General features: G+C 38.5%; 1 long non-coding RNA gene across 1 annotated transcript in view; it reads left to right on the top strand.

Annotated features, from left to right (window-relative positions):
• LOC136373736 (uncharacterized) overlaps nt 1-17,757 on the top strand; it is a 148,570-nt gene that overhangs the window by 30,401 nt on the left and 100,412 nt on the right. The window contains exon 2 of the long non-coding RNA XR_010745716.1: nt 7,170-7,277. This is a non-coding gene — a long non-coding RNA (uncharacterized lncRNA). The remainder of the gene's footprint in view (nt 1-7,169; nt 7,278-17,757) is intronic.

The raw sequence follows: 17,757 nt of genomic DNA, 5'->3' as shown, positions 1-17,757 counted from the left end.
CTTGCAGTGTGACAAAAAGAGACAAAAATGGGCCAGAAATAGGTCAGACACTCCTTTTCCCAGGCACTGTTTGGTTGCCTCTATTTACCATCAGTGGTGGAGCTGAAAGGGCTGTTGCTGGCCTGCCCACTCCCTTCTCTTTATAATTCTATTTTTATTTCAATCATAAATGTGCACATCAGCTCCACGTGGTGACAACTGGCATTTTCTAGGTGTGGATGACCTTCTGAGCAACTTCACAATTGCAAATTGAAATTGCAAATTACCCTGATTTTACTGACCAGCAACCTGTAATTCTCCTTTCCTTACGCTGCTTCTAGAGGGCCCCTGTAGCTGTAATGAGAACTACACTTCTGTTGATTCTCCTGTGCTGGAGGTTTGTGCACAAATGGGACAGGACTACTGTGAGATGTTCCTCGAGCCTTTATTGCCACATCAGCCTCATAACGGGGTTTGAGACCACTGAAAGATGGCAACAGCAGCAGCTGGAGATTTCTTTCTTACAGAGCATTTTGAAAATTTTCCAGCCAAGTGCACATTGCTAAAGCTCACAGACAATTGTTGTAGCCAGTCACTAAAAGCACACATATACCTGCTTCAAACAATGCTTGCTTGGATGCTTTCTATTAACAATAAACAATATTCCATTACTAAGCTTAAAACCTTCTACTATCTTGCTAATCGTATTTTTCTGCAATCCTAAAACCTATCCTAGCCAAACCTAAGACTCAGACTATTGCTTCATGCTCTTGCTTGCTGTACTATTGTAACTTTTGCTGCTTTCAAGCTTTGCAGTTGCAGCTAATTCCAAATTCTTCTGCTCTTTCTGTTTCTTTCACAGCTTTCTGAAAGCTTTCTTACCTTTAGTATTTCCCACGTGGATGACCTTCTGAACAACTTCGCAATTGCAAAACGCAACTGCAAATTATCCTAATTTTACTGACCAGCAATCTGCAGTTCTCCTTTCCTTGCGCTGTTGCTACACGACCCCTGTAGCTGTAATGAGAATTACACTTCTGTGCAGGAGAGAGGGACAGCAATGCAAACACTAAAGGCATAATATTCCCGTGACGCTGTGAGGATTCATTCCCGACAATCCCGCTGGAAGCATTAGAGGAATCTCCGGGGTCCCTCTGGAGGAAGGATTGCCTTAATGGCTGTAAATGTGCCCTGAGAGTGTGAGTAAATCACTTGTGGAATTCCCTCCTGATCCACTTCCCCATCGCTCTCTCACTCCCCTTCACTGCCAGGCAGCAGCAAATCCTTCATTGTGGAAATTTTAGTATTTCATCCTGCTGAAACAGTTTGCCTATTTGTCTTCTCTAATTGCCCAGTACATGTGAAAGTTGCTAGAGCACTGCTTATGTGTGTCTCTTGATTTATTAATCTCTATAAAACCAAAGAAAAAAATCCCACTTAAAAGCTCTATTAATATTAAGGCATAAAAATCAAGCACAAATAACTCTCACTTCTGTGTTTGTTCGTGATGGTCTAAGATAATCTGCACAAATACTACTATTCTCACAGACAGGTAGTTTTGTATTTGATCTTTTTTCTTTATTTTGGAGGTGACAAGGCCTAATGGCATCTCTTGTCCCATCTTTTACAGTTCTGCCTGTCCTATTTGTTTATTCTTGCCCAAATTATGTTGGGGGTGCAATCAGGAAGTTGGAAACATTGAGAGGGAAATGGCCAGAGCTGGTAGAATGCTGTGTTTTGGTAAATGAGGATTTAGTGGAAAGGGAAGGTATGATCCTGTACATGATCAAAAGAGGCTTGTCCACATTTCTTTGTTGCTTTCTGGGAATAAAGTGTCAATTTTAGATATTTGCTTGCTGTATGAACGTGTCAATTTATATGAGGCTTTGAACAACCTGTGATTTAGTGGAAGAGCTCAAAAAAGCACACACTTTAAAAGGCACAGGGTTAATTTCTTCAGAAGAAGAGGCCTGGAGAAGGCTGTGAGTGAGTTTGGGCAGGAGAAGGATCATTCTGGTGTTCCTCATATAAGGGCCAGGTCAAGCTTCTAGGATGATCATAGATGATATCCCAGAAGAAAACTCATGTTGTTTCCTTAAATATCTTTTTTGAAACAATGCTTACAGAGCTATGGCAGAGTTGCCTGCAGAAAGGTGCAGCTCTTTGGGAGTAGGTCTCCTGGAGTCTCCAGTAAGGCTTGGGGGCCTACTGATGGAACTCCAGGAATGAAGAATTATATGGAAATGTTCCTGATAGTTGCTCAAGATCAATGTCAGCTGAAAATAATTCAAAAGTCAATGGCAGTGGTGTCACACACATGTGAAAGTCCCTGACACAAAAGGGTGACTCCTTATGTGCTTGGCTCTCACGTATTTTGTTTGGCTTTTTTCAGACCACAGAAAATGTGTAACTTCTTATTCAAAACATCAAGCATTCTGTGAGCATCAAATGTAGCAAGGCTTGTTTTTAAACTGTGATTCTTGTGGGCATCTTTCTTTCTTTCTCCTCAAAGTTTCCTTTGGTTGCTTCTCAGGATCCCTGCAACTTAGGTTTTGCACCCCTATAACCCAGAATCTGTTATATTTCCAGGGTGTCCCATGTTGTGTTGGGGAAGTTCCCTACAAGTGCCAGCTGTACAAACCTCTATCAAATCTCCCAACCTATGCACCTCTGCTTTCTGTTGAAGTGAAAATCTGTCAACAGGTTCAGCAGCTTCTCTTGGCAACTTCTTCCAGTGCCTCACTAACCTCTGAGTGAAGTTTTTCTTCCTAACATTTAATCTAAATCTCTTCCCTTTTAGTTTAAAGCCATTTCCCCTTGTCCTATCACTCTCTGCCTAAGAGCAACACCTAAAGTTCATTGGGTCATTTGGAAAGTGAATTTGGAGGAATTAAGGGCTGGTAATACACTGTGCATTCATTTCTGTAGCAAATATATATCCTATGAGAGGATGTCAGAGAGGAACGTGGAGCAACAAAAGTGAAAAATTGCCACTTGATGCAATGATTTGTCACCTGTTGACAGTCGTGCCTGTTGGCAGAAAAGTTCATTATGAACGATAAGTTGAGAACTCCAAGAAGGACAGAGAGAAGCCTTTAAGATTTGTCCTTGAAATCTGGTGATGTACAGCGTGGTTCCATTCTTTCTGCAGTGGAGGTTAGAGCAGTTTAATATGTCTGTTAGTCTATTTTAAGATATGTCCCATCAAAAGAAATACAGGGAAAAGGATGTTCATATTAAACCATATTGTCACAGTACTGGGAAAGGATAATGCCCTGTAAATATCTGTACAAATAAAGGGAGAGAGGATCTGACAACCAATTAAAATCAGAGTACTGATACTGTAAGCCTAATTTTTGTCAGGATGACTTGAGAACAAGAGGTTTATTTCAACGAAATATTGATCATTCTAAAAGGTCATAAGAAAAATGCAGAGTAGACCAGGGTTCATCAAACCATTCAAGCAGTAGAGGCTTTTATAACATGCACTCAAGAATTGGCCTCTTTTGTTGTCATATCTAGTGGTTTCTACTGCATCCAAATCTTTTGTTTCCATTCAGTAGAAATTTTACAGGTGTAATGTAGAATAGACAGCAGGAGGTCAAATGTGGTTTTTTCATGCTCCCTGCGGTAATGACAGTTGAAGCATCTTCCTTCCTCCTGCTCCTATTCAAACAGATGAAGTGCTTTGTACATAGACTCAGCCATAATTTTTTCCCACACCATTAAGTGTAAAAAAGTATTTGGCTCAAGGACTGCAAAGTAAACACCCATTTGACCCTTCATAGGCTTTTTCTCAGAAGAAATAAAATTTTAAATGATATGGCAACCCTGTGATAATCTTATTTAAGAGGCAGTTTAAATCCAAGGGACTCAGTGTAGGAATTCCTGCTCCTTTATTTCAACTTATTGTTTGATTACTGTGCCACCAGTGTGTGTCACTTCCCCTGTTTTCTTCCACTGTCCTTGCCCAAGTCTGATGTTCTGGCAGCAACACTTCAGGTGAGAGACCTTTAAAACTTCCATGTCCTAATCTATTCCCTGTTGGACTTCCTCTTGTGGCTGTTTCTCTGCTGAAAAAGATTACCCAATAGAAGTGTAACATTTTCTTTCCTATGGGCATTAGACTCAATTGTTTATGCCTGGTTATGAAATTCTGTGAAATTGTGTGATAATACCATATTCCTCCTCCTCTTGCTGAGCCTTGACATGTTTCTCACATATTCTCCCTGAATTCTGGAGCTACACATCGATGAAGGAGATGAAGTTCTCTGCTTTTAATCAGGAAATACATTTACTTGGGAATCACATGCAATTTTTGTTTCTTAAATGTTTTGTTTTTTTTTTTTTTTTGATGAAGAAGAGAAATTTTCTGTTATTTATATGCTTCTTCCTAAGTGAAAGCAGAAATGACCAGAGAATAGCTGTTCAGAGGAGTATTTTGCTGAGAATTTTTAGTAGGAAGTTAAAAGGTGAAGGAGAAGATCCTACAAGGTGGTTGTAATGTTGACCTTCAGGTGTAGGGGATACAGAGGGGGAGAAGGGGTTTCCTCTCCTGTGTCTGGCAGCCTTTAGTCAGGCTATGTGATCATAATCACAGCATTTCAGTTTGGTTCTTTATCTAATTTTGAGATAAGTGCTTCACTAATTGATTTTCAGTAAGAAATATAATTATGTCTGATAATGGCTCTTTTTTTTTCTTGCTTCTCGGATAAATAGTGATATTCTTGAATATAAACCATGAGTTTTATTCTCTAAATATTCATTAATACAGAGAAGAGCAGTTATTTAAAGTATTTGATCTTTTGACCTTGTGACACCTTATCACACCACTGTGACTCTATAAAGTCAAAAGTCAATGACAACAGCATCTTCTTTTGGTTGGAAAGCTTTTATTAATTGAGATATTCCTTCACCTCTGCTTCACACTGATGTGTAAATATCTTATTTGTCTAATATTCATTATTGCTCTCTTATATAGATGCATGTGATTTCATGTCATCACCTGTATAGTTATTTTTGATGGAACATTCTGATGGTCAGATTCTTAAAGAGGTACTCGTAGCTACTTCCCTATACTGATATGAAACTGGATTTTATACAACCCATTATATTTAGGGTGCCACACGCCCTAAATAGCTTGAGTAAGTACAGAAAAAAATAACAGAGTATAAGAACATATAATATAAATATCATGGTATCTTATAGGGTGGAAAAGACCTCTAAGATTATTGAGACCAATTATAAACACAGATTGACTAAATTAAAACTGAAAGTGGTGTATTTTTTAAGAATATTATGGGGGCTCTATTTCAGTGCTAATGTCAAGAAGCCAGGCTCTAGTTTAACTGAAAGTACTGAGAAGAGAAAATGGCCCTGAATGAGCAGCATGAGGGGACAAAAGGCTGGAACCTCTCACTACTCAGTGCCTGCTGTGAGCAGTCTCCTTGCTCATGTGCCCATGGGTACTAAGATGAAAAGGATTTGTCTCCCTAGGGAAGCCAGCAGAACCTAATATGCCAGATCCCTTGACATTTGTAGGACAGCAAGGATCAGTTAAGCCATTACACTTCCAGGGCTGTCCACCTTCCCCTCAATTTATGATTAAAGGAGACTTCCAGCACCAAAATTACACACTACAGTTCCCAGGTTTCAGACAAATCATGTAAAACCAGGAGAATTGTTGGAAGTGGTTTTATTTCCTGCCTCAATTCCAGTCTTAATCAGTCTTTGTAGAGGAACAAGTCCAATCTTCATTCCCAAAGGAAGCTTCAGCCTGTCCAGACTCATTTGCCACTGGGCTGCCACAGTCAGACTGTTCCCAGCCATGGATTTCAGCTTTCCTGTCAGCATGACACCTGGATTTGAAAGTGTTCTCTCCTACAATATGTCATGTCATTGAAGGAACCTTATTCCCTCCTGTTTCATGTCTTTTAAAATCTTAAAATTTCTGGAGCTGGAATGACAGTTTAACTGTCATAGTTATTATTATTTTAATAAAAAGTCTATGATCTCTGAAATGGTGAAAGACACTTCAAAACACTTTCAGGAAAATCTCTTATCTCTTCTGAGGTACAAGGGACTGGAATGTCCTCATAATTACTCTTATGGATATCTTTTTAATAGCCCTGGGGGCACACACAAACATTCAATTTTTAGGAAAGGAGTGAATACAATGAAGGATATCATAGTAATAATGACGTTTATAAATACATAATTGATATTAATTGATAATTAATTTAAGAGACAGATACAGCTCTATTTTGCTTTAAGCCAGGCGATCATGCAGGTGTTTACTGAAGAAGCTGTGTCAATAATTTTCCTCCTGTCCTTGGGTCTAAACCAGTGTCGTTTTAGTAATGCCTCCTTGCTCCCCTTTTCTTACCAAGCATACATTTGTCCTTCTTATGTTCTTACAAAAAAAACCAAATTAGCATTTGTAGTGGGAGCCGTAAAATTGGCCTGTGTAGCATGAGAAAAAGTCAAGGAAAAAAGTCCTTTTTCACCCTAGAAAGTGTAGTTTAAATGAATGCAGAGCTGTTTTCTTATATTGTATCCACTCCTTCTTTCTTACCTTGATAGATCTACTTCTTTCAGCTGAAAAGCAAGGTCTCTTTTCCCTAATTCTGAACATTTTTATAGAATAAGAAAGCAATTTTTTTACCCAGCACTATTTATGCTATGATCTCTAACTTAGTAATTTAATTTAAAGGAAACTGTCAAGTTTAATTTGGTCTCAACTATAAACCTGTAAAAACACATTTGTGAGCTCTTTGTGACTCACCTACCGGATTTTTAGAAAATCTGTTTTATTTGTGAAACAGAAAAATTCTTACTTGAAATGCAATTAAAGTGAGTGGTTGTCCTTGAATTTCTTTTTCTTTTTTAAAAAATGAATATTTCACAATGACATTGGCAACCCATACAAGACACTGTTGATAGCAGAGATGAGAAAATGCACTCCTAAATGAGGTAGATGTGTGGAAGAGATGCAAGACTTCAGAGTGTTTTACCCACAACACTCAGCTCTTCCTAAGCTTCCTTAAGCAAAAAAAAAAAAAAAGGAATGTGACAGTACTGGGGAGCGAGAGAGCACAATAATCACAGAATTCTGGTGGCTGTTTTTAAAATAGAAGCTTAAATATGACTGCCGTATTTTCATATTTTCTGTATTATTTTTCAGCTAAAAGGTATTAAAATATTAGAGAAGAAAGCTGAATGAAGTATTGAGCCTGCTCCATCCAGGGATGTATTTGAAAAAAACGTCACAAGGTGGAAAAGTCTGTCAAGTTGGTTTGGTAAGTCCCAATTTATTCAATTTGTTTAAAAAAGGAGAAAAGGTCAGAAGTAAGCAAGGGCTTGAAACAAAGAAACCAAAAATCCCCTAGAAAATTGAAAAAAAAAAGTAAGCTTAGTGCATTTGTGGAATGACATAAAAACTGAAGTTTGGGGAGATTGTCAGGGTTGGAATGCTCTGTCAGCTGCAGCTGGGCTGTGCCTCAACAAAAAGGGGGTTTGGCTTTTATGTTCCTGGTGCCAAGTGACAGGAACTGCAGCCAAACAGCTCAAAAGCATCGAGCTGTCATCAGCACCCTCTGCCAGCTCTGGTTTATCCTAAAAATGCATCAGGTGATGTCTTGACTCTCCCTAGGAGTTGATTCCCTGCCATGTGGAGAGAAGATTTTGGTGGAAAGTCTGTCACGTTACCTGCCATCACTGGGCTGGGTAAAAATGTTTGCTGTTGGTCTCTGTTATGTGCAAATCCATGACTGGTGATGGGGGAATCCCAGCTTTTAAGCACTCAGTGTTACAGCCTGACATGTGTCTGTGTAATGTCCTGTCGACATGTAAATCAGAGTCGTTAATTATCGTGGAATGCTTCAAAAGCCTGCCAGTTAGTTTTTCCAAAAGCAAAAATGTACACACAAGGAAAATTCTCTGGGAAGGCATTTTGTGATGTGAAAAAATAATAAAATCTCACTCAGCAAGCTACCAGCTGTGAGCTGCTTCAAGTATCAATTCAACATGTCAATTATATCAATATGTACCCTGACTAACAATTTTGACAGAGAATGCAGTGGAGCGCTCAATTTTTTTTTTTTTTTTTTTTTTTTTTTTTTTTTTTTTTGTGGCGGTTATAAAAGAAAGGTTAATATGTGCTTTGCTATATCAAATTATGTAGTGGGAATAGTAGTTTGGCTGTATACAGTTATTTTTGGGAAATTGTATCAGATAATAAGGCTCTAAACATAACCTTGGTGGAAATTATGACATTTATTATTCAGGGTATGAATTAACTGTTATGGAAGAATATAAGATCAGACTGAATTCTTAGTTTTCTTGTTTTTCTTGTCCCCCAACAAATAAAAATCCCAAAGATAATGTCTGTGTTTGCTGCTGGGATAAGAAGTCTTCAGAAATAGATCCAACTTTATAATCCATGTGTTACTTCCATGTGAAATATGGGTGATATATATATGACTGCCCTATTTACATATTGAAGGCGACATTTTGGCTTTAATACTTGCAAAGAATTTGCCAGACTGAGAGAAAATTAAGGTCTCAAGAGTCAGTTTCCAGTGAAATCCACCCATTCCATGGCCTGGGATGCAGGCCGGGTTGGGTGACCACTGTAAGAGCTGAATTTTGTGCACAAGGTTTTGTCAGCATTTCAAATAGAAAACTAACTGCTGCTGTAAAAGAACCTACTATTGCTTTAGCAATTTGTTCCCCTAGAAATATTTGTGTTCTCTGTGAGCATTTTTTTAAAGTAAGAGAATATTTTCTTGCATGTTCTGGCTGAGTATCTTTGTATTGCTATTGCCACACTAAGTGCACTTGAATCCCACCACAATTGTCTTCTCCAATCTCATCTCATCTTTTTTCTCCTCACCATCCATTGAACAGATGGCCCTGAGCTTTATGGAGGTGATTAATTAAACTCCACATAACAGGAATTTTTTTTCCGTACATAAATTCCTCTTAACAGGATTTTAAATTCTTTTGGCGACCAATCTGCTCTGAGAGGAGGGGAGAAGAATATTTTTATCTTTTCCACTTTTCTTTTAAACATATGCAATATGTGTCTTGAAATAAATATGTCTCTATATTGAGCCAATTGTTGGAAACATCTTAAATTTTAAGCTGGCTGGTAAAACTTAGCAAGGGTATCAGTGCACAAAATATTTTAATTTGGACACTGGAAGTTGTGAGTTAAAATGTATGGCAGGAATACTAATAATCTTCAGGTCCTGGGGAGGATTTCAGATCTCCAGGAGCTTCTCTGTTGTGTCTTGTCAAAACAAATTTGGTTTTGGATGCTGAATATGTAAAACATGCTAATTATGTCTTACCTGTGAGTATATCCAAGGTTTCTTTGTAGAAATAACTGACCAAATTATGTGTGCTAATGAAAAAATATTTTAAAAAGCTTTGCTTTGTATCTGCTTTGCTGGACAATCTCCTGGAGGATCAGGAGATTGTAATTGTAATAATTACAGGTGTATTAATTTTTAGTAGTCAGTGGTCCCTGTAGAAGGTCCAGCAGTAAATTCAGTGTGTGCTGTGGAAATCCAGCATGAAGGGGAAGGATATGTATGTGTGTGTACATCTCTGTGTGTGCATAGAGGTTTTCCAAGGGATTTGCTGTGTGTTTTATCCGAGGCTTGTTTTTAAAAAGTTGGGAAGCAGAGCTAAAGGGAAGCTTAGTGCAAAAAGGGGATTGATTCTCCTCCCAGATAGGAGGCTGAGGATAACCATATATCTTGGGAAAACTGCTGCCTCTACTGTACATCTATTAATAGCCAGCCTGTGCTGCCTAACTATGAGACCTGTGAGAAGAATGAAATCCTTTGAGGTTAATCTGTTGTAATCCCTTGGTGGCCACCTTTTCCAGCTGCTTCTTAAAATTTTTTGATTCTTCAGGCAGCCTTCACATGATCACTTTCCTTTTCCACTGATAACACACAGGAAAAAGCTCAGATCTCGTCAGAGGGCAAAAATATTTGGAATTCGGTACACTCCCAAGAGTATAAATTTGAGTCCTTTTATATTCCAGATACCTTTAGGGAAATGTTATGATACCTGGGGGAACTTTTTTCTTTCTAGGATGAGTAGAAAGAGGATTTGGTGGGGTAGGAATGTGGGCAGGCGTGAGCTGACACTGTCCATTGAAGATGTGTATCGGTCGGGTGCAACAGACCTCCTGAAAAAATGAAACTCTCTGTCACCTTAAGTCACTCAATTTAATAAGCAGCCTCGTTTCTCACCCTGCCCTTTTCATTCTGGCTGGTTTTGTTCAAGAAACTTTCTTCTTTTCTCATTTTGTCCCTCCGTGCCTGGCTGCCACTGCTCCTCCTTTGGGGGAGTTTAATCCTGCGGCGGGTGATGCTCTCTGGGCAGGATCTGCTGCACAAAGTCCTTTGTGCCAGCTGCTCTCCGGCCCTCCCGATCCCTTTGGCTGGGACGTGAAGCAGGGATCAGAGCTGAGCTCTCTGATTAGCTCTTAATGGTGTGCGAAGCCCCACTGAACTGGATGGCTGCCTCTCACTGGGACTGTGCCGCTGCCGCTAAGGCATCCTAAATTAAAAGGCTGCTAAAAGGCTCGGCTTGACGTGCCTCAGTGTGTCACTTAGCGCTTTGCAAAACCTGTAAAGATTTTTGCCTGTTCAAAGGGGGAACATAATGCATGCGGTCGGTTTTTTTTTTTTTTTTTTTTTTTTTTTTTTTTTTTTTTTTTTCCTTTTGCCTTTTTCTTCTGATGTCTTTTGCTGATGTTTTTGTACAGTTACCCAGTGGCAAACTTTGGGGGTGAGGGTGTTGTCACAAGAGGTGGCACACTTGGGATGAGTTTTGCACAGTGAAATAGTTAATGCCTTCTGGCCTCGATTTAAGTGCAGCTGGCCCAAATCAGCTCAGAACATCTGTAGCCCAGAAATTGCTGCAGCTCAAATCAGCCAGACTCCCGAGAAAAGGACCAGGGTGGCCTCTTGGCTCCGTGGGTAGGTTAAGATTACCAGCTTTAACTGGCTGCATGACCTAAGTGGAACACTCTTGTTTAATACAAGCCTCCTTTTATCTTAATGTATTGGCAGAGCAACAAATCTGTCTCAATTTCCTCTAAAAAACAATTCTGAAGCCAAACCTTGAAAGCTGCAAATTCTGCTTTACCTCAGCAAAAGCACACACCCTGGACTGATTTAGATTTCCACTCAAGGTGACTAATTTTCTGTCTTGTCTCTTCCTGATATTAGAGCGGTACATTTAGTAGCACTGATATTTTCACACCTGGAAAACAGATGAGAAAAGGTTTCTGTTTTAAAATGTGGAGCCTTCCCCAAAGCTCCCAGAGCACTTGCTGTGCTGTGGCACTGGTGATTTTTGAAATATGGTACCCAAATTTGATTACAGCAGACCAAATAATCCTGGATTTATTCGCAGTAATTTAATCTCACACAGAGGCCAGTGTGCTCATACACAGCTCTGCAGTCAAGGGAAGTCCAACTTTCTGTCAGTACACAGGTCCCAGCATGATGGGACTCCGATTCTTCAGAAGATGACTTTGTTATAAATGATTAGAAGCCAATTCAAAATAAAAGAATTTATTTAACAATTTTTCCAAATTCAAATTGAAAGGCCACAATAAATTCAGACAACATCGATCGAATGCTGGGTGGGCAGAGTGACAATAACAACGGTACTATCCAACCTCAGCCACACACCACTGAGTCTCCGGTGCACGGTTTTTAAAGAGTTTATTTATCCTGAGGCTAAGTCCATTGAGAGTCCAAATATTCATGTATCTCTTTATTTCTAAGCGAGGTCTTGAAAGGGATTCCCAATGAAAAGACGTTGATCTCCGTCTTTGGGGTGTTGATTTGATCATCCTCCGGATCCCCCACCAAGATTGATATCAGATGTTGAACAGCCATTAAGTGGAGGCCCATCCTTGATGAATGGGCCATCTCCAGTCCGGCCATGTCATTTCTGTTTTTTTACAGCTTGCACCACAGGTCTTGGAATCTCAGAGATGCCCTGGAGTAGCTTTTAATAGACCAAACTTTCGATACAATATTATATGCATGAATTTATCCATTACATTTACCACACCTTTGAGTTCAAAGAACATTTCCTGACAGAGAAAGTGACCATGAGAACACTGCACACTGTGCAGAATACACAATTCTGTATGCAATTCCCTACTTTTTCTGGTGAAGACTTTTCTGAAATCAGCCTCTTCTTTGCCCCCCTTCCCCCCCCCCTTTTTTTTTCCTCCTGAGGGAATTAAATCAGGGCTAAAATAACATGTATTGTCGGTATTTTCCTTCTCCTCCAGTCACGAAAAGAAACTAAAGAAAACATCTTACAACCATCTTAAAAGGTTTCAGAATTTCTGCACAAAATCTTATCATTCAGAAGCTCTTCCTGAGCTGTATCATTTCCTTAAAAGGGTGTCCAGACTGCAGACATTGAGGATTGTCTGATGGATATGTTTTGATAGACTCGAATTTTGAGTATTTCTGACTTCTCTACAAGTAAAAGTACATCTTATATGTAGTGAGTGCTTCAGGCTTGAGATGGATTTGTGGTTGCTGTGCCTCCCATTGGACAGAGAAGGTTGAAGTATCAGGGAACAGTGAAATCTGTTGCTCCTGCTTTTCTTGATATTCTTTGGCTGGGAGCATCAGGATCCATAAATGCTCTGAAATTCTGCTTCACTGCAACTGTTCAAAGGCATGAAAAATTCCTAGGACAAACTCAGCCCTGATATATCCGGATCTAGGTCCAATGCAGATTTTTGCCTGGCCTTGCTGCTGTTCTTTGCATTGATCTAATTGCAAAGCTTTGATTATCTTATTGATTTAGTAGAGGCTTCCCTGTTTCTGCCAGAGCTGAATTTGGCTTTTTGACTTCAGCTGGAGACATCTGAACACAGTTCTCTCAGACTTGGCCAGAAGGTGATTCCCCTTTGATGCTGCCACTGTTTGATTATTCAATTCATCAATGCATGGACTGCACACAAAATGAACTGAGTCAAGACAAGGTTGTGTAAACTTGACTGGATAATCAAGTCTGACATAGCACTTTGCCAGCAGGCAGAAAAAAAACCTCTGCCTTGGAGAAGAAATCAGCTCAGGCATCAACTTTATTCTTAAAAGGTATTGGGATGTAAACATGAAATACTTTGGGTCAGTTTTGTGTTTTTTTCATGGAAGTGGTATGCTGATCTTTCTTTTTTTTCTTGTGCTGATCTTTCCTCCATATTTTATATTTTAAATAGGGGGTCAAAGCAAATGTCTCATTGCTTATTTTCTTTTTTTTTTTTTCTTTTTTTTTTTCTTTTTAAAAATCTTGTTAAATTTCCAATTTATTGGCTATGTATAACTCCCCTCTTGGGTTAACACACAAATGGGTCCACTAATGATAGGAAAGCCTGAAACATAGATGACTGCTATTTATTTCCATCTTGTAGACAACATAATTCTTGGTAAATTAATTTAGGACATACAGTGGAGGATAACTGTTCCTCCTTCCAGCAGCTATTATTAGTGGTAATCCATGGCTACAGAAATTTAGCTTTGGAAAGGTGAATGAATGAACTTGCAGTTTGAGAGATTCCTGAAAGAAAAGAATGTGCTATCTCTAGGCCATCTATTCCATCTTTCAGTGAGGGTTTAGGTAAAAATTTATTGAAAAATCAGCTCTTTCACAGCTAAACATGAAAGAAATTTTCATGATTACCAACAGAGACCACCTAGCTCCATTACTGTGTAATCTGTAAATGAAGGAACCATGTCAAACGCTTCATTATCAGTTTTCTTTAATAAGGCAGCAGAGCTGTGCACAGGCACTACTGCTAAAAAAGAAAAACTGAAAAGTTTCACCTGAAACAGTTTTCCAATCTCAGCATCCCGAGAGAGAGCAATGGTTATTCTGTTAAAGTCGGGGAGTTGCACAGTTTTTCCTGCCTGGATAAGGCTGTGCACACATGCACTGGTGCTGCACAGCAGAGTTAATGAAGCTGTTAGCATGATCTGTCATGCCAGGAAACATCCTGAAAATAATTAGGAAGTGACTGCGAATATTTAGGTGGGGTATGTGTTAGATATGCTGAATTGGCTTGTGGAAGATACAAGTTTACATTTAAAAATACTCAGTGGCCTCCAGCAGCTGCTGTACTCAAGTCAAAATACAGATTTCATGAAGTCTGTTGTGCTCCTGTTGTGGTAAAAGGTATGAGCTTCTATGATCCAAAGCTTATCAGGTGCACACAGAATTCATTAAAAAAACTCCAAAAAAACAAGAAAGCGTACATTTTTATATTGCTGTGAGAGAGCTGTCAGCGTATTTTTCCAAGTGGATTTGGTAGGTGCATGTCTATTACCTTATGCATTTTTTATCCTGTGAATAAATTAAATATTGTGAGGGGAAGAAAGATAAAAAGACAAAAGTGCATTTTAGATGGGCAGCATGCGCATCAGCTAACGGGGATGTGTAGGTTAAACTGAAAAAAGAAAAGAATGATAAGAAGGAAAATTAAGATTTGTGCAAAAATAACAAACTTTAATAATGAGTGTTTAGAATGCTGGTTCAGTTAATGGTGACAAATTGCAAGGCATACTTTTGTTTTTGACAAATTCATATCACCATATCTCACTCTGATGGGTAAAAAAGAGCAAACTGGCAAATATCATTACACTTTTTCATTGTTCTGCCTCTAACCGCAGAGGAGAATTAGAAGTTAACTCACTAGATGCATCTCAGGATTTTTTATTTAGGGTTTCCTAGGGATACATGAAGATTTCACAGAACTATTTAATGTGGGTACTTGGGAGTAAAGATTTAATTAGACCATTTCCTTTTTAGAAGGAATATATTAAAAATGCATTGTTAAGTTTTCTGTGTAACTTAACAGAGCTTATATTCCCTGAAAGAAATGCAACCTTTCCAGAATGAAATGCAAGCCACAGTGAAATTCTTGAGGACCTTGCAACTCAGCACTATGGGTTCAATATTTTATGTTTTGAATAATTTTAAAATAATCTGGATTTTTTTTCTACTGTAAAACAGAATGAAAAAGTCACTGCCCTAGTGTACAACAGCATGGTCAGATCAGCAATTCTTCCTTATTCAGAAATCTGAGTTTTATTTGACTTGGAGGATGTGGGTAAAAGGCCCCAGAGAAGTGCATTGCCCAAATGCTAATAACAAGTGTAAATAAAAAATACCAAAATGTTGGCATCCAAACCTTTTATGCTTCTCATGCTGCTCCAAGAAGAGTTTATTCAATGCAAACAGAGAATTCATGATCAGTGGATTATTTACAGCATAAATGTGAGACATTTGAGAAAATTAATTATAAAGGAGCAAAGGTTATTTTGTGTAGAATCCTACAGGTCCAGTGAAGAGAAATACACAGGAAATTAAATAGAATATTTTCATATATTATTCATCTACACCTGTGATTTTTAAACTTTTTTTATGAAAGCAAAAAGACCCACCTCAGTAGCCCCGTAACTGCAGTATTTCCTAGAACAGAAACACACATATTGAAGTGGCAAATCCTCCAGACTGAAATGTGTGAATTTTCTTTGCCTTAACTTGTCTTGAACTGCCTGGAGTTGGTTTTGGCTTGCCTGTCAGGAGGCTGTGTCTGATTTATTTCACTTCCCCTCACAGAATCCTACAGGCTGGAAGTGGTCTGTGGAGGTTGTGTAGTCCTAACCCCTGCTCAAGCAGAATATCCTGAATATCTCCAAAGATTGAAACCCCACATCTCTGGACAACCTCCAATGTTTCACCATCCTTTTTTCCTTCATCTGCGTGGAACTGACACTGAGGCTTTTTAAATTCATTCAGCATTTTTCTTTAGAGATCCCACTTCTGTACCTTTGTTTCTGAAAAAGCAAACTGCAGTGAGATGTTCTGTAGCAAGCAGAATGTCAGGGGAGGAGCCTTGACTGGTGTACAAGCACAGGGATGGTATTAGATGTTTTTATTGTAATCAGTTATATTGTGCAGGATGACGTTTTTCAGTTTGTTATGATATCTGCTGTTCAGCCTCTAAGTCTGTCCTAATCAATCCTTGCATGCAAAACAACAGGGAAAACCTTGTTCCAGATGGCTGAGAGAAAAAACTTCTCTGAGGTCAGAATTTAACACAGGAGGGGAAAAAAATGTGGTGGAAATCACACCATTTACAGTCTCTGTCACTCTCATCAATTTTAATTTAAATGCAAGGAATTAGATTGCAATGACTTCAAACTTCTTATTTATTCTCTTGCATTATTACCCTTTGTCCTTTAATCAACTTATCTTTCAATTTTATATAATTTCATCTCTATTACTTTTTGTTTTATAATATATTTAATGTGTTATATTAATAAGGAGTGAATGTTTAACACACCTCTTCAAAGCCCTTTTTCCAAAGCATCCTGAGCACTTGGTGACCTATGCAGCCATCCTCTCTAAAAACATAAGTACTGTCAAGATACATTCTGCATTTTCAAGAAAAGCAATGATCAGTTCATTCTGTGCCCAGGGTACACTTTTGAGGGGACCATATTATTATGGAAAAAACTAATCACAATAATTAATTAGTGACTGAAGACCTTATTTAGGCCTAGAAACTAGGTACAGTTGTCAGGCTGGACTGGTCCCCCACAAATACCTGAAATGTTTATGCTTACCATCGCAAACTTCTCCCTTTGCCACTTCAGAGGCTTTTGTTTGTAAAGATCAATTTTATTATTATTTCCAGTAGCAGAGGTACATGACTTTAAACAAAACTGGCTCTTTTCACCAGATGTTCCTTCCCCAGCACTCCTGTCACAGTTATTATGGCAATTGCTTTGGTATGAAGCAACAGTGAAAGTACATGTATTAAATTGACATTATTTATAAGAGGTTAAGTTACTTGGGCCCTGAGAATGGTTAAAAAAGTGACAATATTTATGGAGACTTGAGTAATGTAAGTGGATTTAGTATATTAAGTGATTACTCAATCTGATTTCTCATCTAAAGAGATTCCTTGATAAGGCACCACCTAAGAGTCAACCCTGTGCCAGGGGTGGAAAGAAAAGATGTAAGGATGCAGAAGCACAATTTTGTTCTGGGATGGAATTTAGCAACACTGTGCAATCTCCACCTGACTAATCAGAGAAAGAACTAAGTCTTTGAGTATCTAAGAATGTGTAAGTACAAGGAAATCTGCACAGAGAAAAAAGGAGGACACTTGTTTTGAAGATGTATCCATTATTTGTAATATTCATCACAATATAATGAATGTTGATAGAAAAAATGGATAAGGAAAACATGAAAATTAAAGTATGTCAACTCAAACTGAAGAGTAAGCATATGCTATATGCTGAGAGAATTAAAAATATGATTCCAAAGTGGGAAGGAAAAGAAAGAAAACACACTAGTACATTAAAAAGTGTAAAGAATCAGTTTCTTAGGGTAAACACAGCAATTGAATTATATCAGAAGATATCCATTCCATGCAGTGAAATATATTATGCAAAGGCTTTTGACCTTTAAGAAAATATGTTGATGATTTTCCTCTGCATACAGAAAAATGTCAGCATAGGTGTAAATAAATGTCATTAACTTTGTTTCTGTATTCATAGTATGTCCACAAGGACCAAGCTGTGCTGGTATCCATACACCTGAATGGAGAGCACACATTAACCCTCCTGGTTCACCTCAGTGCTCAGGCTGTCTCAGGAATGTCAGTGTTTCACATCTCCAAGGAAATGTGTCCTTATCAGGCCTGTGTAA

The sequence above is a fragment of the Sylvia atricapilla genome, chromosome 2 (genome assembly GCF_009819655.1).
Source record: "Sylvia atricapilla isolate bSylAtr1 chromosome 2, bSylAtr1.pri, whole genome shotgun sequence".
Taxonomy (NCBI): Eukaryota; Metazoa; Chordata; class Aves; order Passeriformes; family Sylviidae; genus Sylvia; species Sylvia atricapilla.
The sequence above is the reverse complement of the archived record's forward strand: the minus strand, read 5'-3'. Positions and strand labels throughout refer to the sequence as shown.